Here is a 27,372-nt window from a genome sequence, read left to right as displayed (position 1 = left end):
AAAACTTAAACTAGAGATTCCATTTGATCCAGCGATTCCCTTTCTTAGTATCTTCCCAAAAGAATTAAGAGCATCATACCACACCAATATATAAACATCTATATTTACAGCACACAGTTTGTAATAGCTAAATCTTAGAAACAACCCAAATGCCCAACAATTGATAATTGAATAAAGATGTGCTTTTTTACACGGTGGAGTACTACTCATGCATCAAGAAGGATAAACTTGAGACATTTATAGGTAAATGGACGGACCTGAAACCATAGTGTTAAGTACAATAAATTTAATACTTATGTGTTCATATCACATTGTTTCTGTGGTATGAGAAAATGAAAGTGTAAATAAACAATAGGATGTGTACAAGCTAGTATGAAACAAGAAAAAAATACTCAATTGGGAAAGGGACATAGGGAGGGGGAAGAAGAAAGGTAAAGAATAAAAATAAAACAAGAAAAGAAGGAAAATTGGAAGCAAAGTAGGAAGCGGGGTTGAAGGAAAAGTAAAGGAATGAAAAACACAGGACTGGAGATAAGGCAGGTAAAGGACACCGTCTCCATGAAGAGAGTGATCGTCGTGTATATTGAAAATTCCAATAAATTTAATTAATAAAAAAAGAAATTACATATACCAAAACATTGGAAACCATCTAGGAAAAATCAAATAAAATACATTTAGAAAAGGCTTCAAATAGTTCTTTTAAGCTATCTGTGTGCATATAATACTTAAAATATTTACATATAAAATTTCAACCATAATTTATAGAGCTTGACATTTTTGTTCAGATGATTGAAGCACACTCATTAAGAATCAGAATATTTTGCAAAAGGGAGGGAATGAAGAGATGGAGGAAGAGGAGAAGAGAACAGAAGAAGGAGATTTTTAAAAGTTAAAATGTGTAATGCACATATACCAACTCCAATCATTGTGTACTGCAAACATGTACTGGACTAATAAAAATTTAAATTTTGCAAACAAATTTTTAACTCATGTCTTTTTTCTTTCTTTCTTCGTCAGCTTTGAGGGGTTGGGGAGTTTTCTTTCTTCTTTCATTTTTTTCTCTTTATTTTTCTAATATGTTTTCTTCTTTTACATTTTTCTTTAACTTTCTATTATTCTTTTTTTGAAGACAGGGCCTCACTCTGCAGCTCAGGCTGGCCTACAGTCCATGCTGGTCTCTAACTGCAGCTCAGCCTCCCGAGGGCTAGGGTTACAAGACCGCACCACCACACCTGGCTCATTTTCTCATTCTTTAATAGGGTATTTGTGTCAGTTTTCCTCCTTCTCATCTTTTCTATTTTTTTTCAAATTTTAACTCTTTCATTCTCCCATTTCACTTCTCCATCTTTACTAATATTATTATTAAGCTCTAGCAATCTTTAACTATTTAACTGTATGACATTATTATCAAATCCTTTTCTATTGTTAATTGTGGTACAGTTTTCCCATTTAATAGGTACTTACAATATATCAATATTTGGTTTGCCTTTATGTCTAAAATACAATTATAGATTTATTTTCTGTGGTTAAGGATGGTACAGTAGTAGCTTCTGTTGAGTCTCAGGGTAGGTCAGTATCCAGCCTGTCTTTGACTATATTATTTTTGCTGATTTTTGTTGCCAGGGTGACATAGTTGTAATTAAATGACTTACTGTACACCAATACCTAATTCATGTTTGTATCATCAACAGCACTACAACTCATACCTAGGGAACTGCAACCTGGCCCAACTACACTGTACCCTTCTGTCCTAAATTAATGAAGGTGATTGAACTTTAGGATGGAGTCAAAGGCCTATAGTCACATCCAGAGTGCAGTACTAAAAACTCACAATAACTAAAGAGATTTCCATATGAGCAACAAAGCCTTTGTTTGTTTGTGTGTTTGTTTTTTGGTACTGAGGATCAAATTCACGACCTTGCACTTGCCAGGCAAGCGCTTGTGCCACTGAGCTAATCCCCGGCCCCCAACAAAGCCTTTAAACTACAATCTACCTACAAAACTCAAAACACAAAGACACACATACACGTGCATGTGTATGCGCGTGTGCACATACACACACAAAAACACTGGAAGGCAAGGCACAAAATGCCTCCAAAAAACTTCCAAATCTCCCAAAACTGACCCTTCAATGGGAAGAAAATCAAAATCTAAGTGTACAGCTGACCAACACAAAATAATAAAAGAGAAAATAAATAGATCAACAAAGTGGTCCATGAACCCAAAGATGATATAACTAAACAGATTATAGGCATAATAAACAAAATGATTGGTGAACTTTCAGAAGACACTAATAAAAAATTAACTAAACAAAAGCACATAAAACAAATTACTAGTTTATCAAAAAATTAGTGCCCATGAAAATCTATGAAACAAAAATCCAGGAGATAAAAAAATTTAATTGAAAGTGTGATGGGCAAAAGTGAGCAGTGTAAAGCCAGAGTGTCAGAGCAAGGCAACCATATACTTGGAGACACAGTAGAAATGAGAGAACATGGAAAATGAATCCAACAACTGCTACTCAGTTGGCTCCAAGGCAGCGTGGCATGCCAGGACAGCCATTCATGGCTGCTGCAAACAGCAAAATCAAAAGTTCAAGGGTCATGGATTTAGCCCAGCAGCATACATGCCTGCTTGGCAAGCACAAAGTTGTGAGTTCGATTCCCCGTACAAAAAAAAAAAAAACAACAAGCAAAAGAGAGAGACACACCTCTTCCCACCATTATCCAGGCTGCATCCCTGGGCAGGTACAACACTCACACCACCAGTCTGAGCACTGGATAATGAACTAATCACAAATTCTAGATTCAGCCACATCCGTGTTACATGAGGCCTGGGGGGGAGGACAAAGGAATATATAATCTATAACAATATGGAACCAAAAGACACCTGGAATAGCAAAAACAACCCTGGGCAACAAAAGCAAAGCAGGAGGCATCACAACCTCAAGTTTAAAAGCTGTACCATAAAGTTACAGCAATAAACAAGCACGATATTGGCATTAAAAAAAACACCTCTGGGGATCAGTGCAATAGAAATAAGGATACACAAACAACCCTAGACAAATTCATCCATCTGATCTTTGACAAAGGGGCCAAAAACACAGGCTGGAGGAAAGATGGCTTCTTTAGCATTAATTGGGGAGGGGGGTTTTCCTGGTTGTCCATGTACAGAATGAATCTAGATCCATATCTCTTACCCATATCGCTAGAAATCAAATAGAAATGATCAAAGATTTAAATGTGAAATCACAGTCACTTAAACATAAAATGGATAAGACTCTTGTAGACATGAGTGTGGGTGTAAGCGAGAACAAAACCCTTGTTTCGACAGGAAATAGTACCGAGAATCAACAGTGGGGATCATATCAAATGTAAAACTTTCTTCATAGTGAAAGAAACATCCAAAAAAGTGAAGAGATAACCGGCAAATGCAAAAAAAAAAAAAATGGCAGCTATTCTTTAGGCAGGAGACTAATATCTAGAATATATAAAGAACTCAAACAAATTAAACCCTCTAAAAACCCCAGTAAATAGGGAGCTGACATGAGTAGTCATCCTCAGAATAACACAGCCTGTAAATGCTTGAAGAAATGCTCAACAACATCGAGGCCACTATAGAAATGCAAATTAACACAACACTGAGTTTCCGTTTTATTTTAAAAAGAATGGCTATCATCAAGAAATCAAATAATAACAAATACTGGTAAAGCTGGAGTAGGTAAAGGAATCCTTCTAAGCTGTTGGTAGAAAAGTTAGTTAGTATAGCCACTATGGAAATCTGTATGCAGATTCCTCAAAAAACTAAAGACAGAACTCCACCCACCCAGCTATTCCCCTTATAGGTATCTTCCCTAAAGAGTTAGAAACTTCCTATCAGAGCGAGCATGCATACCCATGTTGATAACAGAATAAACCATAATAGCAAAATCCTGGAAGCAGATTATATGCCCACCAACAGATGAATAGATAAAGAACGTGTGGTATTTTCACACAAGGGTGTACTAGTCTGCCATCAAGAAAGATAATTTGAGTCATTTGTAGGAAACTGATCCACCTTGAGACCATAATGTTAAGTGAAATAAATCAGACACATAAGGTTAAATACCAGATAGTTTCTCTCGTATAAGAAATCCAAATTATAAATAAAGAGAAAAATAAAGGATAAATAATAGGAAGTAGACCAAATGATGGAAGGGAAAAGACGAAATGGAGGGGGAAGAGGATGAAAATAGAAATAAAATGTTTATGTACATGTACCCACTCTCTACAATGAATGTAATCATTTACATGTAAATATGTACTAATAAAAAATCTGTCTATTACAATGAATGACAAGAATTTATCTTAGTAAAGTACTAACTTGTAGGTGTTAGGCCTTTTCATTATTATTTAATTAGAATTTTTCACAGTGTTGTTTTCCTTTTAATTCCTAGAATAAAAAGTAAGAAATGAGGAATGTGAACTTCTCAGATGATCCTGTGACTTTGAAGTCACATATCTGCGGATATGATCTCTTGCCTTCGCCTTAGAAGCCCTGGGGAGCAACACTATCTGACTGATTATGAATGTGTATATTTTCATAAGAATATGCAATCTTAGCCAGCTCCACACAGGATACTGAAGTGACTAAGTATCAAATTAAAGATTATTCTTTTTTGTGTGGAATTCACTCCAGCAAGAAATTGAACAAGGGGATTTGAAATCCAAAAACCACGGACTGCCTCCTGAGATGTTATTAATTATTAGTGGGCCACCGTCTTCCAGTTTTTATCTCCCTGTACACCCCATATTCCCATTGCTTTAAATTATTATCCTTATTTGCTAAATGCCTTCAGTATGCTTGGCACCCTCGCAGGCACAGGTACTACAATTGCCCAGGGGCTTTCTACCTAAATTACACAGATATAATTTAAGTTTGAAAATGACTTATAGTTGTCAGTTACAGTCTTTTAAATAGGCTTAGAGACAATAGAGAAAAACTACAAGTATATAGGTTAGTAGATCTCTTTTATTTCCCTTTTGGGTCTTCTTTCTGTTCCACAGCTTGGTCCCCTAACTCAGACAGGAGTATCACAGAATTATGCCACATCAGTAGTGAGAGCCACTGGCAAGAAAGAGAAAATTATCAGCATGTGCGTGCAATCCTGAGAGTGCACACGCCTCTCATCTGCTCCCTGCTCTGCCAAGATGGGCTCCATATTCCAAAGCTGTGGCAAATGAGGACACTTGAGAGAAAGATAAAGTCTCGGAGCTACTTTCTTCTTCCCTAACCCTGCTCTAACCAAGCGAAGCCTGAGTAAGGGAAGCAGCGCCCATGTCCCTGTCCACATCTTCACCGTCTCCTTGAGACCCTGCTCATCCTGATTTCTACTCCATCTCTTGTGACAGTGGGCTAGAGGAGTACAGTCTAAACTTCAGTGCCTCTGCTTTCCATCTTTTGCATGCCTGGCAAAGCCCAACTCCTTTAGACATGTTTGTTTTCAAAAAGTCTAAGCATATAAAACATGCAAAGAAAAGTCAGGCATGGTGACACACACTGTAATCCCAGCACTTGGGAGGCTGGCACAGGATTACTGTGAGTCTGAGGCCAGGCTGGGCTACAAGGTACACTCAAGGCCAGTCTGCACTACATAGTGAGACCTCGGGAAAGGAAGGAAGGAAGAAAGAAAAAAAGAAAGAAAGAAAGAAAGAAAGAAAGAAAGAAAGAAAGAAAGAAAGAAAGAAAGAAAGAAAGAAAAAGAAAGAGAAGCTTTTCAATTATATTTCTTCACCAAATTGCCATCACACCTATAAATATGATCCTTCTTTAAAAGTAAAAAAGGTTTTGCCTCAAGCTCAGACAGATAGGGCGAAAACAGTGAACTGGGCTGTTCACTAATAAAGAAAACCCCATACAAAACCAAGCAAACCTATGGGGAGGGCAGTAGCCAACCAACCCCTGGGCCAGAGGAAAAATAACAGCAGGAGAGTTACTGCAAGGAATGGGTATAAGGACATAGCCTGAGGCTCCAGGAATCATTATAGGTCGGCTCCACCAAATGCTTTTCTCCAGCCCATAATCCCATTGCCTTTGCAGCCATCACCAAAATAACCCCACCCCAGCTCTTGTTCCTGCCTCTGCCAGTGGTCTTCACCCCAGTTGTCCTGTGCCCAACAGAAAAGAGAAGAGGAGGAGGATCTCCACAGCGCATGCAGTACACCCAGAAATTCTATGCTAAAAGCTACTTCTTTGCACAGCATCATATGCATTATGTTTCTCTCCAGAGCTGAACCAAGAACTTCAACAGACATCCTTTTCTGTGGAAGGGTGTTTGGATTACCTAAACATGGACATGTTTTCCCTTTGAAATACATATTTCTCAAAGGCAAAGCCCTTGTCTGACTGTGATTACGGGGAACACTGCATATGAATACATTTCCACAGGAGAAGCAGCTTCAGATCTGCGGCATCGCTGCCTGCTGACCTTATTCTCTACCATAATTCACAAAGCCAGCTCCTCGGGCATTTCAGCCCTGCAGTGTGCTACAAGCTACACACACTTCTACAACCAGCAGTTTCCAACTCTGCTGCCTCCTGCAGCCGTCTCCTTTTTGTTTCCTATCTGTACTAATTCATCCTACATTCCCTTCCCTTGCATGTACTATGCATGTACTCATTATTGACCAAAAGGCTACTTACTGAATGCCTACTGTGTACAAGACATTGGAGTGAGCACTGGTATCATTCCTTCTAGAGTCCCCGTGGTTTTAGCATTCCGTTCATGTTTGCTTAACCCACCACTTTCTAAAATGTCAACTGGGTCTTAGTCCACTGATGCGATATAACCTAAGTTTTTCTTCCTCAGACTCATGGCATTTATCTGGAGAGTCTAAATGCATACAAACTTCTTTTCTTACTGATCCTTTAGTGTCTCACTGAAACACAAAAACTCTAGTCTGTTTCTTCTAAATAAAAGTCACTCAATTACTAAGATAAATGATATCTCAGTGAAAATATGTTTTGTAAAAATTGTATAAAAGTCACCTCAAAATCAGTTATGTCAAGTTGGTTTCAGCACTTGTTGCCACAAAATATGGAACTTTGGTTCATTTTAAGTTGAAGGAATATTTTAAATTGAAAAGATTTGATAAAACAGCAGAAACAGGAAGGTTCCTATTATGGTTTGTGTTTGGATGACCCCTCACAGCCTCATGCAGTCATGGAGGGGGGATTCTAAGGTGGCTGAGTCTAGCATTTGTGATCGGTTCATCATCTAGCACTAGATAGGCAGTGTGAGCGCTCTCACAGGGCAGGTAGCCGGCATGCAATATAAGGGAGGGAAGGGTTGTGCTTTTCCCTTTTGATCCTTTTGCTCTTGTTGCTTGAGGCCACCATGAAAGGTTTGGAGCCAGCTAAGTATGGACTGAAACCTTCCAAAACTGTAAGCTAAGTAAACGTTTCCTTATTTCATTTTGGGCATCAAGGATTTTGTCTCAGCAAGGAGAGAAAAGTAACCAAGACACTTTCCCTGAGCATCTCCCCAAAGGCTGGTCATAAAACCTGAGAATAACTTTTATGACCTTTCCTTGTGACAACTGCCCTTCTTGTATACAGAAAAAAGCAGCATCTTTATGTCCAAAGATGAATGAATACAAGGAAACATCCTAACTCCTTGCACAGTTTCTCCTAGTTTGTTACATTCAGCTAATACTTCCTTGGTCCTGTCATATTTCTTCACAACTGAATACTCTTTAAACAAAGCATTCAAGTGCAAATATTTTTTCAGGTTTTCATTTTTTTCTGAAGGCTCCTGTGGTGGATTAACTAATGGTCAACTTGTAATACCCAGTTGAACCGAATCAGTGTGGTTCTGGGGGTGGAAGCCCACATCCGGATTGCTGCCAACAGCATAAAAGGCGGCTGGAGGGAGAGATAGTGTGCTGTTGATTCTTCCGGAAATGCTTGTCATGCTGGTTTTCCTGATATTAACTCAGCTCTGCTCATCATCAGAGGAGCTTGTGACCTCCCTGTTGATGAGAATGGCTGTGGTTTTCTTTGGGAGAGCTCTGGTTGTTACTCTGAAGTTTGCTTTTTAGCTCCAATACAGCTTCAGCCTGCTGGCTCGGATCCTCCATCACACTGATATTTCTACCACTGAGCTTTGGACCTTCCCGGTGCGGGTCTTGATACAGATGTGCACGAGACATTGCTGTGGGCCTTGGGCCTCCAGCTGGACTCATGGAGAACATTGCCACAAGATCTGGATCTTCACCTGGATTCACATAGGACACTGCCCTCAGAGCCAGACCCTCTGCTGGATTTTTTGGGTCTTTAGTATATGCAAAGATCTGCATTCTTTTGCATTTGACTCTTTGGGTGAATATTATAAAATAATCCTATAATTGATGTGTCTTTTATTAAATAAATATTTTCCCTTGTAAACCCTAACTACAATAGTTCCTGCCTCATGTAAACTTATATTAAATAAATCTGTATGATTTTCTCTTGTTAATCTGTCTTTTGTTCAGGGTCCTCAGCCTTCATAGTCCAGAGATGGCTCTCAGGGGACACAAGAAGTAAAAATATGAAAACTATGATAGAGGAAAACCAAAATAAAGTTGAAATACCTAAAATCCTGAGAGTACAAGGTACAATTATTCCATGTTTACTTGAAAATACAGATTTTCAAGGAGAAAAAAATGGAGCAAAGGTGAATTTTCACTTGACAAAAAGATTTACATTATAACTTTACAATATGAATATGGCATGGTTTAATCAATAAAAACAACATATACATACCCTTTCTGGTATGCATGGATGTAGCAAATCTATTGTATATTTACACTAGTTACTCAATATAAGTTTGTTGAATAATGGAGGGTCATTTTTCAATTTTTAGCTCCAATTCTGTCTTCTAAGCCCTGCCAAATATCTATGAAAGTAAGAATAACCAGGTGGAAAACATATTTTTAAGAACAAGTTAAATGATTTAAGACCGGATCAGTCCCCTGCTTTCTGTTAGCTGGCCGGACAAAGGCTAAAACATGATTGTCAGGTCTGGAATCCATAAATGTCATAAGCACGAAGCTGGCTAAACCGTATCAATGTTACAGGAGTGGAAGGGGAGGAAAGGGAAGGCCAGAAGATGTAAATAAAACAGTTTATTATCATAGTTTATAAATGTCTGTTAAAAGGAAGATTTAACGTTACATGTGTTTTCTTAGTTTCGTACTGTCTAAATTCTTTTTTATATAATTACTGCCTGGATTTGCCAGAAATTCCCTTTTTCTGTATAACTTCTACAGATCTTTATTGTTATATTATCTGGATCTTCTCATCCCTGTCTCTTCTTTCCTTTTCTTTGTATATATAATGTGATTTCTCCTCAAACACTTCATGTTTTTCTACTTTTTTCTTACGCTAAATATGATTTGTACATAATCAAGTCTGTAGATGACTGTGATACTTAATATTTTAGGCTGAAAAGTACACAAATGAAAGCAGTATCATCCTATTTTTTTAAATTTTGCTTTCAAAGAAGATTCTTTGTATTTTTATTTACAAACAGTTTTAGTCAGCTAATGGTGTAAATGCAAATCAGTGTTTCCAACAAGAACCCAAATTCTAAAGCTAGAAGTCCAGAAAATGCAGGCTCTGTAAAAATTTGCCATGCCTCGACTTTTTTGAAGAGAATATATTTGGGTCTGGATGAAGTCACTGATGTGCCTTTTGAAGAAACAAATGTCAGTGCGACCTATTAAAGTCAACCCTGAGCCAGGTAGCAACAATGAGCTGAGGATTAGCATTGACAGCTCCCTTAACGTGATTCTTTTGGACAGGGATTAATTTAATGTGTTGCTGTCAAATGAAACAAAAAAAAAAACGAGATGGATTTACTAATGACTCTGTTCTATACCACACACTTTTCCACTCCTGATCTATGTCAGAGTGAATCTGACAGCAAGAGAAAATAATTTTTAAAATGAAAAGGAGGAAGATATTCCTTTCTTGACAAACTTTCAAGATGGGAGTTCTTACTGAGATCCCAAGAAAGCGGAGGACGTGCGTGGGGGCCCCGAGGGGGAAGGGGCGCACCCACCGCGCAGCGCCCTGGCACTGGACCTGGGGCCTTGTTTCGGGTTAGGCACAAACTTGCAAGGCGTCCTTAACTTCTTCAGGCCCAGTAACCTCCATGTGCATGTGAGAGGCTGCAGTACAAGACCTCCACATTTCTTCTGAACTCTAAATTGCTAATCTCTAGAAGAGGGGGCCGAGCCCCAGGAGCACCAGCATTGTTCCAAAGACAAACCGCTGGGGTTGTGACAGAGAGGGGGCGAGTCACAGAGGAAGGCTGATCTCTAGAAAATGGCTTGCCAAGTCAAATGCTAAAGTCTCCTTAAAATAGTTTGGCTTCTTCTTTGTTCTTCCTAACAAAGAAACTTTAATTCGCAGTTCTCTGCGAAGAAAGACAATGCAGACAAGCCATTTTCAGGTGAAAGGTGTCTCGACAATTAACAATCATTGAATAATCACTGAGGATTGGCAGGAGCTATTCATCCAAGAGGGTGCCCTTACTAGGAAATTGTGTCGGTTTACAGTACAGACTGGGCATTATTCTTCACGTGATTGTGTCTGTGTTAGCTCCGCAGGTGCACACGCTCCTGGTCTCACGCATTTGTGTATGTTATGTGTGTGGTTTGTAAACACGCTGGCCTCATGCACAGGCAGGATGACCGCAGCGCCCACGCCCGGCAGTGGGCAGCACCGTCCGCCCGCCAGCCCTGCGCCGGGCCTGCGGTTCACGCGGTGCAGCCGGGCCGCAAGTCTGGGGCTGCGGGGTGCGCAGGAGCCCGGGACCAGCTCGGGCCGCCCCGCCCCGCCCGGGCCCGGCGCCCCTGCGCGCTCGCTCCCCCCCAGGCGGTCTGGGCGGCGCCGGCACCCGCTCCGGGCCGGGTGGCTGGGAGCGCGGAGGACCCGCTGGGCGCTCGGCTCGGGGACCCTGGGCAGGTGCCCCACCGGGGACGGCTGCCGTCCTCCCCCGCGGCTTCTCGGTCCTTCGGCCGTGCTGTCGCTGCTGACCTTGTACTTTCCCTCGGTTTTGTCTCTCCAGTCTCTCTGGAATCAATTCTGTCTGTCTGTCTGTCTGTCGGTCTGTCTGTCTGTCTGTCTGTCTCTCTGTGTCTGTCTCTGTGTGTCTGTCTGTCTGTCTGTCTCTCTCTCTCTCTCTCTCTCTCTCTCTCTCTCTCTCTCTCTCTCTGTCTCTCTGTATCTGTCTGTCTGTCTGTCTGTCTCTCTGTGTCTGTCTGTCTGCCTGTCTCCCCACCCCCCACCCCCATCACCCCGGGGCGGGCCACCCCGAATACACAGGCAGGGAGAAAGGGCTGCCCCCTCTGCAGACGCTGTCTCCCGACGCCTGCCCTCGCCCGCTTCAGACCGTTACATTTCTAGGCGCGGGACCCCGAGACCAGCCCGGCCCCAGGGTGGCAGCCGCGAGGACTTCGCCGCGGTGTCCCCCGCCAGGTCCAGAAGCCCAAGCGGAATCTGGCCACCCTGGGCCCCCGCGATGAGCGAGCTGAGTGGAAGCCGAGACTCAGAGTCCGTGTTCCAGCAAGCATCCTGGTGCTTGGGAGCGAGAGTGAAATTCATGTGTGCTGCTCCATGTGCAAATATGAGCATATGCTTAAATCTTCAAGTGAACTAAGAATAACTGTAAAAATATTAATAGCCCAAGGTCTATTCAAGGGTTTTTTTTAAAAAAAGCCGTAATTTTTACCTACAGTACTGGGGTTTGGGTGAAGTTCTTAATTATGAAAGTTGGTTAAAAGAGAAAACATTGGAAAAATACAAAACTGAATTGCCTAAAGAGGAACTACACGGGTATTTATTCATTTACTGAGATATTTTAAAGATGTCTAATAATACATGTTATTTCTTTGTAACAAAAAGTACGATAGACACTATCATTTTATATATATATATATATATATATATATATATATATTGCAGAGTATACATAAAATGTCATACACTATAACCAAAGTTCGTACAAGAATTTTTAAGAAGCTGAATGGGGGTAGGGAACTGTTGTAGAGATGGCTGAATAAAGAATTTTTAGTTGCTTGCAGGTTACTTCAAACCCATAGGTATCAGGTTTCCTTTGAAATTATTTTTCATTTTTATTAGAATCTAATTGAAGATCAGCTGTAAAAAGGTGGGGGAAGCAAGATAAGCCGAGAAATACCAGTCATGTGCACAGGTCTGTGAAAGAGTAAAAGAACCACAGTACCACCTTGTGGAGAAGAAAGGTTGTGTTTTCAATATTGTTTTTAAGTTTATTACACTGCAGTTATACACACAAATTAAAAATAAAAATAAAACCATTTAGGGCACATGCAGAAATTTAGATCTACGTGAATAAAATTTAGATCTATGTTTCCTTTATTTTCAACACCTTAACATGTTTATATTAAATCTTATGACTACACTAACATGCTAAATGTAATTAAGAAACTCTTAATATTGCCCAAAAAACCCAGAAATCTAATATCCAGCATAAAATAGTAAATATAAAATGGTTTTTACAGCTAAAAAGAATGATAATTTTTGGCTTAGATTTCACAAACTATTAGTATGCTTTTTAAAAATGCATTTCTTTGTTCAGTTATTCAGACCTGAAAAGGGCATATTTTTAGATAAATGAAAAGTAAATATTCAAAAAGAAATGTGACTTGTTATATATAATAGTAGAACAACCATGTTTAGGACCTATACATATTATGATAACAAAATTCACTTTCAGAATATAAAAAGGGCACAGATCATAAGGCTTGGATTTTAAGAAGTAAAAATGCAAGACTCCCAAGTCAGGAAATGCCAAATAGTAACTGTTCCCCTTCTACGGTACACCTGGAAATATCTTACAGCACCCAAGTGTTTCCTGCTCTAAACATGTTTTCTGTAAGGCAAGAGGGAATTCGGGGGTTACCTGTAGGCACTCGTATGCTTTGTGCTTTAGAATCACAGGGTTGGTATATCCCTCTGACCTTCAGGAAGGACTAAATCAAAAGCCTCCCCGGAAGAGACCAGTGTATTTCAAACTGTGTTCAGCAGAGCCCCAGGGGCTGTCAGAAGATTATGAGGGGAGGGAAACAGAGAAAAGCCCCTTACTCCCACTCTCCACCAAGCAACTCTCCTTTCATCATTTTCCTATAGAGGAATTCTGCTTAAGATTCAGTGTAAACACCGGCTCCGTGGCTTTGAAAATGTTACAAAATCACCAATCTAACAAAATGTATTTTGTAAGTCTAGTAAAGAATTGCTGTAAGAAATGTCCCAAGGCTTCCTGCAAATTTATGAACCAATGTACTTTAAAAGCAGCACATCATGCCTTCTCCTTTAAAAAAAAAATTACAAAATGTATACTATTGATTTTAAAAATCAACTGAATAAAACTGCCCATATCACAGCCCCAATCCACTCTGCAGTTAATATTTTGATTTGTTTCCCCCAAGACACTTTCTGTGTGTACCTAGATGCACGCACACGTGGGTACACACACATACACAGAAATCAGGGTCATATGCCTGTGTTCCCACCTCAGGTACATAGTACCTTTCATAGCTGCAGAAACATCTCATTCCTCAAAAGATTCCATAATACTTGAAGAATGGATGTATGCAATTCATATAAGCTCATTTGTATCACTATCTGGATTTTCATCGTTATGTCATATTATTTGCACCTGTTCTTCCTTTTATCTAAATACTTTCTTAGATTTTTTACTGGGCCAACATTCACACATATAACTTTCAAGTTTGTAATGTTACTTCCTCAAAGAAACCACATCATCAATTTTTAAGAAGCAATGATCTCAAAATCTTAAAAAATATTTTCTCAAACAATATGCATTTCCTGAAGGAGTCAACATTTTCTTTCTCTGAACATTTAAAACAGAACAGAACAGATATTTTAAATATAGTTGCAAATTCATTCATTCACAAGAAAACAAATAAACCTATATACTTTTTAGATTTTTTCATTATCACAAGAATGCAATTATGCTTTTTTGAAGAGCTATTTGACTACATTTGTCAATATTTAAAATATATATTTTTTTCAACCCAACAAGGGTAGATTTATCTATAGGAATATTCACACAATTCACTAATACATTTAACACATTTATTGAACACATCTAAGTGCTAATCATTTTGCTAATTTCTCATGGAAGAGTGGTTAAAAAGAAAAACAAACCTGTATAGTATGGTAGGAAAAATCTACACATCCTAAATATTCACACAGTATCTATGACACTACAAATTTGATAAATAGTAACAGGAAAATTATATTATAATAAAATATTTTAATAGTGGATTTTTTTCTTAAAGAGTAAGACAAGTTATCATATCTCTTATACTTGACCTTTTAAATCTAATTTTTGATGGTATATTTGTAAAGCATTCTATATATGCTCCTCTGCTTTCTTTCTTTTTTTTATTTTCTTGCTTTCTTTCTTTTAATATACTCAACATATGGATAAGCTGCTTAATTCTAACTATACTTTGATTGAGATTGACAAGTTGCTGTTTTCAGCTCATTTATTGTTTCTCTCCAAATTTATTGTTGAAATGTTTAGGCCTTGCATCTTACCATCTCTTTCTTTTTTCCACTGTAAATTCATTTTGCAAATAAGGATAAAATATAATAAGTTTCCCAAATATGTGAATAAATTCTACCACTTAGATAAAACCAAACACACAGGGGAAGCCATGCCGTTGTAGCTGTTACTGGGAAATGAGTTCAGGGCCTTGCACGTGCTCGTGAATGTTCTGCCACAAATTTACATCCCAGCTCTTTTTTATCTTGAAATAAAATCTTGTTCATTGTCCAAGTTGGCCTTGAACTTGCAATCCTGCTGCCTCAACCTCTCAAATAGCTGGACTTATTCATGTACCACCATGCCCAGCTAAGCTAAATTTTTAATTGGCTGTTGGTGATAACCCAGGATTATTTTAAAATCGTCCCTGAGAAGATGCTGAAGAGTCCAAACTCAGCGTGCACAGATATTTTGGGTGTGTCAATGTTAAAATATTAAAGTCTGTACCGAAAAAATTGTATGAAAACCAAAGGCTGACATAAAATACAAGGTTTTTTCCATTACGGCAAAAGAGTGAAAGTTAGACAACAAAGCTGTAGCTTTTATCAATGTCTGAATCCCTAAGGATGCCATTTGTATTAGCAGTAACGGACACCAAGATTAAGTCAAGTTATGAACTCACTGAAAATTCAGACATGTCTGAGCTTATCTAGAAGACAAGGGAGACCTAGCCACCAAATTCTATTTATAAAAGAGGCTAAGGATGCAGTAGGAAAATAGCTCTTCTTCAGGTTAGTACAGGCTTTCAGAGTGTAGACCAATGAAGGGTGGGGAGCGGCTGTCAATGTGGAGGATGGTTTGCACTGTAAGCAAAGTTATGTGAAACACACCCAGAAATTTCTTGAAAGCATTGGTAAGAATCACCTGAGAGAGGGGATCACAACCAGGCAAATTATATTTTCTTTCAATTAATATGACCCTATGACCCAGGGCCATATGTTTGTTCCGTATCTGGTTCACCATGAGCAATTTAAATTAGACAGCATAACACCGAGAAGGTCCTTACAAAGCTGACACTGGCTTTGCTGAGACAAGTTCTGTCTTCTTCTCTGTGTGTGTGTGTGTGTGTGTGTGTGTGTGAGAGAGAGAGAGAGAGAGAGAGAGAGAGAGAGAGAGAGAGAGAGAGAGAGAGAGATTGAACTCACAACCTTGTGCTTGCCAGGAAGGTGCTTATGCACTGAGTTAAATCCCCAGCCCGCCAACTTCTTCTTTCAAGATTTGGTCAAGTTTGAATTTTTGAGACAGAGTTGCATTTAAATTATATGAAAAGATTATTTGAAGATTCCGTAATAACACTTTCTGGTATAATTTCAGTACCTTGGAGTGGAGACTGATGGAGAAAAATAAGAAAAGACATGAGGGATTTACTAAAACAATGGATAATGCTTCTACTGGCACAGCACTTGGATTAGACAGGTATATTAATTAGTTGTCACTTACAATGTATACTAAAGATTTTTGCATTTATTGTACATAAAATTTACCTCAGAAGAAAAAGTACTGAAATCTTTATGAATCCTGAAATATTTATGGGGAAATGCGCTAGTGGGGGCAATTTATTTTCATCAGTAAATACACAAAAACAGGGCATAAGGCCACATGCAGTGGGGCATGCCTGTAGTCTCAGTGCCTAGTGAGGCTGAGGCAGAAGAATTTATAGAATCAAAAAGTCTGAGGTCAACCTTGGCAACATAGGAAGACTGACTCTTAAAAACAGAAAAAACAAACTAATTAAAATGTAGTAATGGATGGGGAAAAAAAGCTAAAGAAATGGATCAAGGTGATAAAGTGGGTACTGTTAAATGTTAATGTTAAATCTGGGGGATAGATGTTTAGGTGTTTACAGTAAAATTATTTCAAGTTTACATTTATGTATGTAAATTTTCATAATAAAATATTGGGAAGAAAAATTAGTTTCTTGAGTCTAAGGTTTGAAGTATAAAAGGTACCAAAACAGGTTGCAGATACAGCTGTTTATATTTCATCTAAATCCAAGGAAGATCCAGAATAACAGGAATAGGTCAAAGCATCATTTCCCCTTCTTCGGATTCTCCTTGCGCCACACAGTTGGTTACACTGATTCTCCCACCTGGAGGTCTTTGCCTGGTGTTCCAGCCATTGGTGTGTAGGCAGTCAGTATGAAAGCCAGCATAGATCCTCATGATAAAGCCACCTCCAACTCACAGACACATGACACTTCAAACAAAAAAGCTTAGATATTAGCCTAGATCCCTAGTCTTATTGGCTTGCTTTCTTTTCTATTTATTTATTTACTCATTTATTTTTGAGAAAGGGTTTCACTATGAAGTCCAGGCTACCCTTGAATGCCCCAGGCTGGCCTCAAAGCTGTAGCAATCCTCCTGCCTCACCCTACCAAGTGCTGGGATTACAAGCAGGCATGTGCCATCACACCCAGCCTCGCACTGGCTTTCATGCTGCTGCTTGAGGTTCTTCTGCTCACAATCAGGTTTGGAATTCACAAAAGGCCAGGGATGCCAGGATTATCCTGCCCTAGAAAGCTCTCATTGTATGAGTGGAGGTGCCGTTTTAGTTCTGATTATCTCATCAAGTTTCTGTGGTCACTTTCCCATTTGGTGTCTGAGGCCTAACCTGTTACATAAATAGATGATGACTACTGTATCAGCAAGATCCCTCCATAGGCAGCTAAAGAAGAGAGGGTATTTGACTTGGAAGGCCTGAGACTCCAAACAAGGGTTGAGAAAGTTGAGGATACTTCCAAAGACTGATGTCCAACCCCTGAGTTGTTCAACAAGTATATTTAAGTCTCTACAATGTACCTAGCGACAATACCAAACATTGAGTAATTAGGTGGTAAACAGATTACTGTGGAACTCACAGAGCTTACAGTGGTAGGAGAATTCGTAAATAAACACCAAAAAAGAAAATGTTAAATACATACCATATATTACAATTACTATGGAAAAATCAGGGTCCTTTAAGAGCCATCGAAGACATTCACTTTAGATGGGGTAGGTAGGGAAGATCTCTCTAAAGAAGTTCTAGGTGTGCTCTGACTTAGCAAAGTGAAATAAGAAGCAGGGGGAAGACAAGACAGACAGAAGCTGTGAAAATATCTGCAATAGGTTGTTAGAGAATGGGGAAGAATAATCATGCGATTGGCATAAAGTGGCATCAACAAGCGGGTATAAAGCTTTGGATAAAGTTTTGGACAAGTAAGTTTGGACCAGATCTTATCATGAAGACTGATAAAGGTGTTAGGAAATTTAGATTTAAGTAAAATGAGAAATAATTATAGGCTTTTAGGCAAAAAAATGATGTCTTCTTAAGCAGCCTCTGGCCCAGAAATGACTAGATTCTTGGTATCAAGCCTTCAGGTTTTTTTGTTTTCTTCTTTTTTTTCCTGTACTGCTCCCTGCTACTCCTTGTTAGCAGGAGCTTAGCAAACATTTGTTGAATAACAATATACCTTAAAAGACAATTGGTCTTCTTTATGAATGTAGATTTAGATAATTATTGTAAGTATAATTAATACTCAAGTTTCAATGGTTATGTTTCCTTTGAGCATTCAACCATAGCATGAATTCAACAGCAAAGGGCACTTATCACTCTATAGCTTAACTCTCTAGAACATAGATCAAGAACCAGAAGCCTCCTAAAATGGAAGTTTATAGGTGATTGATCACAAAGTTGAAGAGGAAGTGAGACCAGCAGATTCATAGCCTATATCATAAGTGAAAAAAAGTGTAAATTGGTACCAGGGGAATGTCTGTAGAACAGTCGAAACTTAATGCTTTCCATAAGCAAGAGCACAAGATCTCCTGGAACCACCAGATCCATGTGTTCACTTTGTCATTAGGATTCTGTCTCTCTCCACTCCTCTTTTAACTCCTTTTATAGGTTTTGTTTTCACATCAGCTCTTTCCAAAATCACAGTGATAGCTACTCTTGGCTCTCAGTATACAAACTACCAGCAAACTGTCTAGCTATCAAAGCAGAAAGAAAATGCTTCTTTCCCATAATTCTAAACAGTCTGTTGGCCTTGATTGGCCTGGCATGATTCACATATCCACCACGGATCAATCTCCAACAGGATACTGCCAGAGGTCACTCTTACATGGTACTCCTACTATGAAGCGGAAAACAGTCAGCTAGAATGTTAAACATGTTTCTATTGTATTGTATATTGTACAATTACGTTTTTCAAAAGATATACATATATGAATTTAAAGCCTTCAAATAATAGTCTATCTGTATAAACTTCCTGATATGCTTCTTCAATTTTTCTTGAGGTACAGATTTCAGGTAAGCACTCCAACCAATGAATGCACAGGAATCTCATTTATAAATGTATATCTTGACATATGACAACGTGTCAATACCCATTTGTAAGAATAATATGCATTTTTAAGAAAATATTGTGACCAGTTTTAAATTAAGCTAAAAATGCGACATAAAATTAAACATGGCCCTTTTTTCAAACTTATATATACAGTGTTCTGCATAATATTAAGAATTGTGTTTTAGATCAGCTATTAGTCAAAAATGTATTAAATTTGCATATTTAATCAAAAGTTTAAAAAACCTTAAGTGTAAATATGGGTAAACCCAAATATAAAATTTTTGAGAAATACTAATCTCAGTAAAATACTAGTAGGGCAATAAAATAAATTTTGAAACAAAGTCCCACAATAATGAAAAGTTATTCTTTTAAAATTTTTTTAATTTTATTTGTACATGTTTGCAATTCTTGTAGTTGACAATCACCTTGGGGAATGGTTATATGTATGTATCCATTACAGCATTTTTTTCGTTTTAAAGTCCTCTTCCCTCCCTCCTCCTCCTGTTCCCCTATCCCATTTTTCATTCTCATTGATATTATTTGTCTTGGAGATTTCTCAAAGATCTGAAATTAGAAATTCTATATGACCCAGGTATTCCCCTGCTATGTATCTTCCCCACAGAGATTAAATTATCATACTACAGTGATATATGCATACCAAATGTTTACAGGAGCACAATTTATCATAGCTAAATCTCAGAAGCAGCCTGAATACCCATCAACAGATGACTGGATAAATAAAATGTGGTCTTTATATATAATGGAATACTACTCAACTATAAAGAATAAATTTGAAACATTTGTAGAAAAATGGATATACCTGAAAAATGTAAAGAGACATAAACCAGATATACACGCTTAAATACCATATGACATTTTTCATTTGAGTGAGGAAAAGTACAAACAAAAAAAATGATGAAGGATGGATAGAAAACTTTCTTATAATAGGAAAGTGGTCCAAGGGAGCAAGAGAAGGGGTGAGGAGGAGGGGAAAGAGAAATAAGAATAAAGATATGTCATTCATAGGAACCTAATATTTCCAATTAACATAAACATTATATGCCATAACAGGAGCTAAGACAAGTAATATCAATAAGAATGAAAAATCATTCTCAAAACAATGACTGAAGAGCAAAATGGAAAAAAAAGTAAACTAGAAACCTGTCATCAATATAGCAGAGAAAGTATATTACTACTATCTTGCATTGCAATCCAAGCATTAGGGAAACAAATTAAACACATCTGAGTGAACACAATAACCTCTTATTAATAATTTTTTTTTTTTTTTTTGTCTTTTTGAGACAGAGTCTCGTTATGCAGTTCAGGCCATGTACTCACTTTGTAGTCCAGGCTGGTCTCAAACTTGCAATGATCCTCCAGCCTCAACCTTTCAAATTCTGGGATTACAGGCATGCATCACATCATTAATAATTATTAAGACATAAAAACTATCCAGATTTTCAAAAAAAAAAATATATATATATGCAAGAATAGTGTGCCAATATCGCTGGAAACACCAAACCTTGGGAATCTAAGGCAGGAAAATCACTGTGAGTTTGAAGTTAGCCTGGGCTACAAAGTGAGATCAATGCCGGCCTGAACTGCCGAGCAAGACCCTGTCTCAAATATATACATACATATTTGAAAAATATATATACACATACATATACATACATATACATATATAGCTGGAAATAACAAAATAAGCTCAAACATCAACTTCATGAATGTGGAGTACAAAGATGAAGCAATCACTAGTTTTAGTCATTGTAATATCTCTAAAGGTAGTGCAGTACCTGACACATGGTAGATGTTCAATAAAAGAATGACATATCTATGCACTTCACCCAGTTATTTACTTTATATAAAGTTAATCATTTGGTGAGTCCTTTGGTGAGTTCAAATTGAAACCAATTAATTTAATACAAAATTTGCATAAAGGTGAATCCTTGAGTATTAATTTACATACATATATACATATACATTTATTATAACAGTTTATGTTATATTGTTACTGTATCTCTGCAATCAAATATATCCTAAAGGAGTCTACCAATCATACATTAATGTATATAAACTTTCAGGCCTGAAAAACAAAACAAATCAAAAATGTTACATACTATTTGTTTTAGGTGGACTTACTGTCAACAGTCAAGCTTCTATTTGGATTGCTTGGAAAATGTAAACTTGTTAGTTGAGTTTCCCTAGAAGCAAACCCTGAGGCAAACACTAAATACACATAGTTTATTTGGAAGAGTGACCCTGGAGAAATGGGAAGGTGATGCAAAAATAGAAAATAGGGTGAACAGGGTGAATTATTAAGCAACTACTCCAGTACACAGCATGAGGAAGCTCCAACATTGTACTAGAAAGGGGATAAGGAGCCTATTTGTACCTTTACACCACAGGTTGTGGGGTTATAATCCATTACCTGGGGGATATTAATTTCCAAGAACTTTCCACCTGCTCATATATGAGGTCAGAGTGATGCTCTTCAATACAGATGTAGTTTCTGGTCTTGAAAAGGCAGGCTGACACACATGAAAATAGAGAATCTGAAGAGATATGGGCAGTGCATTCAGAATGTCTGTTGAACCACATAAGTAATGGCAACTGTTATGTAAGAGAAAGGTATCCAGAGTAAGAAATGGGAGATATGGAAATAAAATATGACTGTAACTTCATTTTAGCTCCAAACTAAACATCCTGTCAGGGTACCACTATATAGTAAACTAGTACTGTGTACGCACAGTAAATCACTATTTCTTGAAGGAATGAATGTTTTAGGACTAAGCTGTACAAATACAGACACACTGAAACACAGAAATAGCAACCCACTTATTCTGAACTGATTTTAGGTATTTGTTAAAGTACATTTTGTCAATCTAGATAAGAAGGAATAGCTTTGGTGCAGGAATTTTTCCTTGTAAAACATAGTCACCATGTCCATTTTTAGCCAAAATGAATCAAAAAGAAAATATATTGTACCATCACAATTTACCTTAATACAAATGATACAGAAAATTACAAACTAAAGTAAAAGAGTATCTTGATTTTAAGAAGTAGAGGTACTTTACCTCTGTTCTCTACACATACTGTATTGTTCACTTTCCTTCTCAAGATTCAATGGCATCTCAAGGATAATGCAGTTTACATCTAATTACAGTACTGCAGCTAAATTCCTGGGCTTTCAGAAATCATTTTATGTCAATTCATTATGCTTCAATTGAAGGAGAATTATCAATTCTGATAATATCTATTTCTTTATAAATCAAGCTGAAGATCTAGAATAAAATGTTTTCCTTGTTTTCCAAAGGAGATCAATTTTAGACTTATTAAAGTTGATGAGTCTTTAGAAAAAGGTAGAAATCAATTCTGAGCAGAAGAGCTAAGGTAGCCAACATTTTTTGAAATTAGGACCAAAGATGACTCCATTTTTGTTAGCTTAATAAACATGATGTCAGTGAAAATGTGCTACTGTTTTTCTTTTCATGAAGATAGCTTATACTGATTAATAAACCTTCAAATTGGATGTATTAGGAGATGTAGAACTCACTCTCATTTAGATTGATCAAGCATTGCTTAATTTAGTCTCAGAATGAAATTTTCCTTTAGGCTGTAAATTTCCTCCAGCTTTTATCAGGATAATGAGACACTAACTTTAAGCAATTGTCATTAATCAAAGAAAATGAAGTATATATTAGAGAACTTCAAGAATCTTAAGAGATTTAAGTTAAAACTGTAACATAAGCTGAATGATAATATCTGCTATTTTTTTCATCCTCATATGACCTATTTGTACTTAATGCCTTATAATATAGCATTACATTTGATGCATTCAGTGTGTATGGATCACATTCCTAAACATCTATGAGGATTTATTCCTTAGGGATTCATCAAACTTGTACCCTTTAAAATATTTTGCTCTGTTCAAATTTCAGCTTAAATTTCTTTTACTAAAACTAAAGAATCTCTCCATCCTATTCCCTAAGTTTTAAGTGGAGTTAGTCATAAATCAGTAATACATTACCAAATAGAAGAAAGGGAATACTATTAGGAAAACCATTGTGACGCAACCCTAATGTGTAATTAGCTTCTTAAATAAGTACATAGACAAATCTCGCTTTGGAACATCCATATTCGAAAATCATTCTTCAACCTAGGCCTGGTGGCTCCTGCCTATAATTTTAACACTCCAAGATTACTTTAGCATTCTGAGATAGAAGGATCACAAGTTCAAGCCCAGCCTAGACAATTTGGCCAGACTCTGCCTTAAAGTGCATGTGAATGGTGGGGTATGATTGGGGATGTAGCTCAGTATGAAGATCGAGTTCAATCTCTAGTACCAATTAAACAATTAAATAGCATTCTTTGAGGAAGAATACAATTAAACATTTATCTTAACAAATTCCAATATGCTCCAAATCATTTCAACCATTTGATAGGTAAGTAGATGTCCAGAACTGAAAATATGTCTCTAAGCTTCACAAGAACATTCTAGAACAGAAGCCTCCAAATCCCAGGACAGGAATGGTACCGGACTATGGCCCAGCTACACAGCAAGAGCTGAGGAGCATGCAAGGAATGACGCTTCAGCTGAACCTACAGCCACTCTGTGTCACTCACAATAGCAGCTGACCTCTGTGTTCTGTCACATCAGTGGCAGCATTAGATTCCCATAGGATATCAATCCCTACTTTAAATCATCCTAAAACAACCTTCCATGCCAAACTCTGATACCCCATCTATGGAAAAACTGTCTTCCACAAAACTGACCCCTGGTGCCCAATAGTTTAGGGACTGGTGCTCTAGAGATCATTAAAATGACATATCTTCCTATGTACATAGTTACTTTCTTTTCAAACAGGTAACACATCAAGTTGATAAAATAATTTATATCAAATAATGCATTAACCTATGTCAGTACCAGTATCTTTATATACACCTCTTTTCAAGTGTCTTGCATTCATGTACCCTATTTGTCCTTAGGTTAACTGGTCTCCTTACTCCACACTCACACTCCAGATTAGTAGGTATTATTGGTTCTTTTGCTCATGTTTACTAGAGGTTTCAGCAAGTCTGACACACATTTGAATGAAGCAAAATTTACCAAAAAGATGTTACATCCAATATGAAGATGTCTCATGAAGGTCTCATTAAGGTCCCATGGAGCCTACTAGAAAGTCTTTAACTTTAGGAGAAAAAAATTTATTACAAATTGTGCAGAATCATCAATACCAACTTTCTTCTTGGAAAATGACAGACATGCTAGTATATTCTTGTAAACTACTTGGGAAGCTGAGGTGGAAGGATCTTGAGTTAAAAGCCACATACTAAGAAAAATATTCAGACCACAAGGCAGGTAAGATGAACAACAGGAAAATGTGGACCCAAGATTAAATATGTAATCAAACTTCAGTTTCCCAAAATGATTATTCACTTAAATAAATGCTGTTATTGATATGTGACCTTGAGGATTCTCAACTCTGACTGAAACTAATGCTATCCTGGTCACATTAGACTTACTGGATCAGAATCTACAAAAGTAATGCTTACTGACTGACCTATAAGGTTGTACCTAACTTTTCATTTTTAAATTATGTCATCTATTTCAGTTTCTTTGGATAGTACTTCATTCATTTTAACCTTTTTCCTCCTTTGCAGTACTAGGTATTCAATGCAGGGTACACTGAGCATGTATCTCCAACCCTTTTTATTTTCTATTTTGAAACAGGATTTGGTAATGAATTTGGGATCGTAGTGCCTCAGATTCTTAAGTTGCTAAGATTACAAGCATACACTACCACAAATGGCCATTCATATTAACACCTCCAAAATGATATATTTTATAGGTACCATATACATAATTTCATATACCATTTCATGTAGCATACTAAAATATCTAAAGATTGATTGGCACAATTTATCAAGTGTGATAGAACAAGTGATATCTAACAAAATCGAATTGATTCAAATTTCTCCTAGTGACTCAAACAAAATATTTTAACAATGATAGAAACTTAGTATAGCCCTTTTAAGTGCAATACTCCCAATTCCCATGTCTTATTTTGTTTTTGCTGAGACAAAACACTGGACACTCAAAGTTAAAGGAGAAAAAGTGTATTTAATTCAGAGTTTATAGAGGTTTGAGTCCATAATTGGCTGGCTTCAAGATAGGGTGGCACATGGCAGAGAGACCGTTGCTCATGGCAGCAGAAGACAAACACAAGCAACAAGAGAAGGAGGTGAGACAAAGCTCTCGGTCTTATATTCATGCAGGCCACCTGCTGTAGGGTGGGTGTAGCATTCATAATCCCAGCATTAGTCCATGAATCAATCACAAACCATAGATTCAGCCACCTATGAAAAGCCTGCCTCTCAGGAGTATATGAGTCTTTAGGGGGACATCTAGACACAAACCCTAACATGGTATAATTAGGTAGGTTTCAAATATTAAGAATTTATCACATTGTCTACTCAAAGTTATCAGCATGTGTGCGGTCTTCGGCACTTCAGCTAAGCAATTCTATTAGGAAATAGTTGCCATAATTCCACTTCTTGTATTTCTCCTACTACTTCTAATACTTCTTCAAACAGCTGAGCACTAAACATTGATTTCCCAAATTTATCAAGTGTGATAGAACAAGTGAATATTGAAGATCAAAACACCATTTAGGGATGGTTTTTCCATTAGACACTTTCCCTTAACCTTTTCATGCCTCTGGGCATAATTAAAAGACTCTGTTACTTTTCCTGTACTGTGTGTTAAAGTTTAAGTGTATTACATAATTGAATTGATTAACAATTTTTAGAAGATTAATTAGCATCCCAACAGGAATTTAACAGAACTTTTCATTAATACCTTAATCTTGATAGTTCCAATTTCCCTCTTAGAGCACTTGGAATTCCCAGAGATGGCTTCTAAATGCAAAACCCCTATTTATTTAATGAAGCTTTTTGCCACAGAGAGTAGCTCTGTGGGGTGCTGGTGAGCTCAGAGGAAGATGTGAAATGGGCTGTTTAGGAACAAGAATACAAAGTAGGACCTTTCAGTCTTGCAGGTTTCAAGCACTACAATATCCCTTACCCTGCCTGCAATTTCAGCAGAGTAGAGTTTGTTAAAATTATAATGAATAGTAAATGGCATCCATTCTAATGGAAAGTTTTAATTTGTGATTCCCTGAGGCTGCGTGAAATGAAACACCCTTATTCATTCCCAAAAGCAAAGTGAAATTGCTTCTGGAATTTCTTCTGAAAAAAAAAAAAAAAAAATCCAAGAACACTGATTTGATGTATTAGTCTGCAAAACAAAACATTTAAAGAATGCACTTTTGTAGTGAGGAGCACTCTCTCTAGAAAGACTATTTTTACTTTCAAATTTTGTTCTTATCTAATTACCTTTCTGCTCTTAAATATTGATGCTGAGGGGCTGGGGATTTAGCTCAGTGGCATAAGCGCCTGCCTTGCAAGCAGGCAGTCGTGAGTTCGATCCCTGGTACCGATAAAAAGGAAAAAGACAAAAAAAAAAAAAAAATTGATGCTGAGGTACACCATGTTGAAACTTGCCTCAGAAGCTCAGAAAACAAAAATCTGTGTACTCTGTCTAATTTGACATATTTTTTTAAAATATCAGCTATTTCTGAAAGTGATCATTAACACCATAATAAGCTTTTATTATTAAATTCCAACAAAAATTATTTAAGTATGCTAAATTGTAGTGGGCATTTGAAAAGAAGAACTAAAGTTTACTCTCAGAAAAACAGTCTCTGAAGAATAAAGTATTCTAAAAGCCAATTTTAATAAGATGGAGACCAGGAGAACAAAGCATTTTTAAACATTCTACAATACTTTAAAAAACACCTATTAAAAATAATTGGCTTGTTAATTGCATATGCATGTAACTATTTGTTAACTCTTTCCCTAACAATATTATAAGAAAATATTTGGCCAACCCTCATACTTGAAATAAATTAACCAGCATTTACTCAGAAATAAATAAATAAATAAATATATATATATATATATATATATATATATATATATATATATATTCACTTATTTTCTAAACAGTTAAGTTTCTACTACATTTCAAATACTGTTCTAAATCCCGAGGAGACGATGATGAATACACTACTCCTGACCAAGTGGAACTAACATCCAGTCAGCAGGGCTGAGGGGCTGTGATGACAGAAAATAAACAAGGCACAAAATTATTAAGTAAAATGGTGTCAGGTAGGCAAAGCTATAGAAATGAAATAGAGACTGGACAGAAAGTGAAAGGTAGGGAATCAAAGGGAGCATAATGTTACTATTCCTGAGGCAACGTTTGAGCTGAGACCTAAGTGATAAGAAACTTCCATGAGAAATTTAGGAACCAGCAAACATAAATTGGGAATTCCTCATCTACAAGCTA

General features: G+C 37.3%; 1 pseudogene; it reads left to right on the top strand.

Moving 5' to 3' along the window:
- The window catches only part of LOC100731184 (coiled-coil domain-containing protein 112-like), a 101,758-nt pseudogene extending 93,840 nt beyond the window's left edge, over positions 1-7,918 (top strand).
- Positions 7,919-27,372: the final 19,454 nt, after the last annotated feature.

Source organism: Cavia porcellus, unplaced genomic scaffold (genome assembly GCF_034190915.1).
Source record: "Cavia porcellus strain 051 isolate PalLab524CR breed Dunkin Hartley unplaced genomic scaffold, mCavPor4.1 scaffold_22, whole genome shotgun sequence".
Taxonomy (NCBI): domain Eukaryota; kingdom Metazoa; phylum Chordata; class Mammalia; order Rodentia; family Caviidae; genus Cavia; species Cavia porcellus.
The sequence above is the reverse complement of the archived record's forward strand: the minus strand, read 5'-3'. Positions and strand labels throughout refer to the sequence as shown.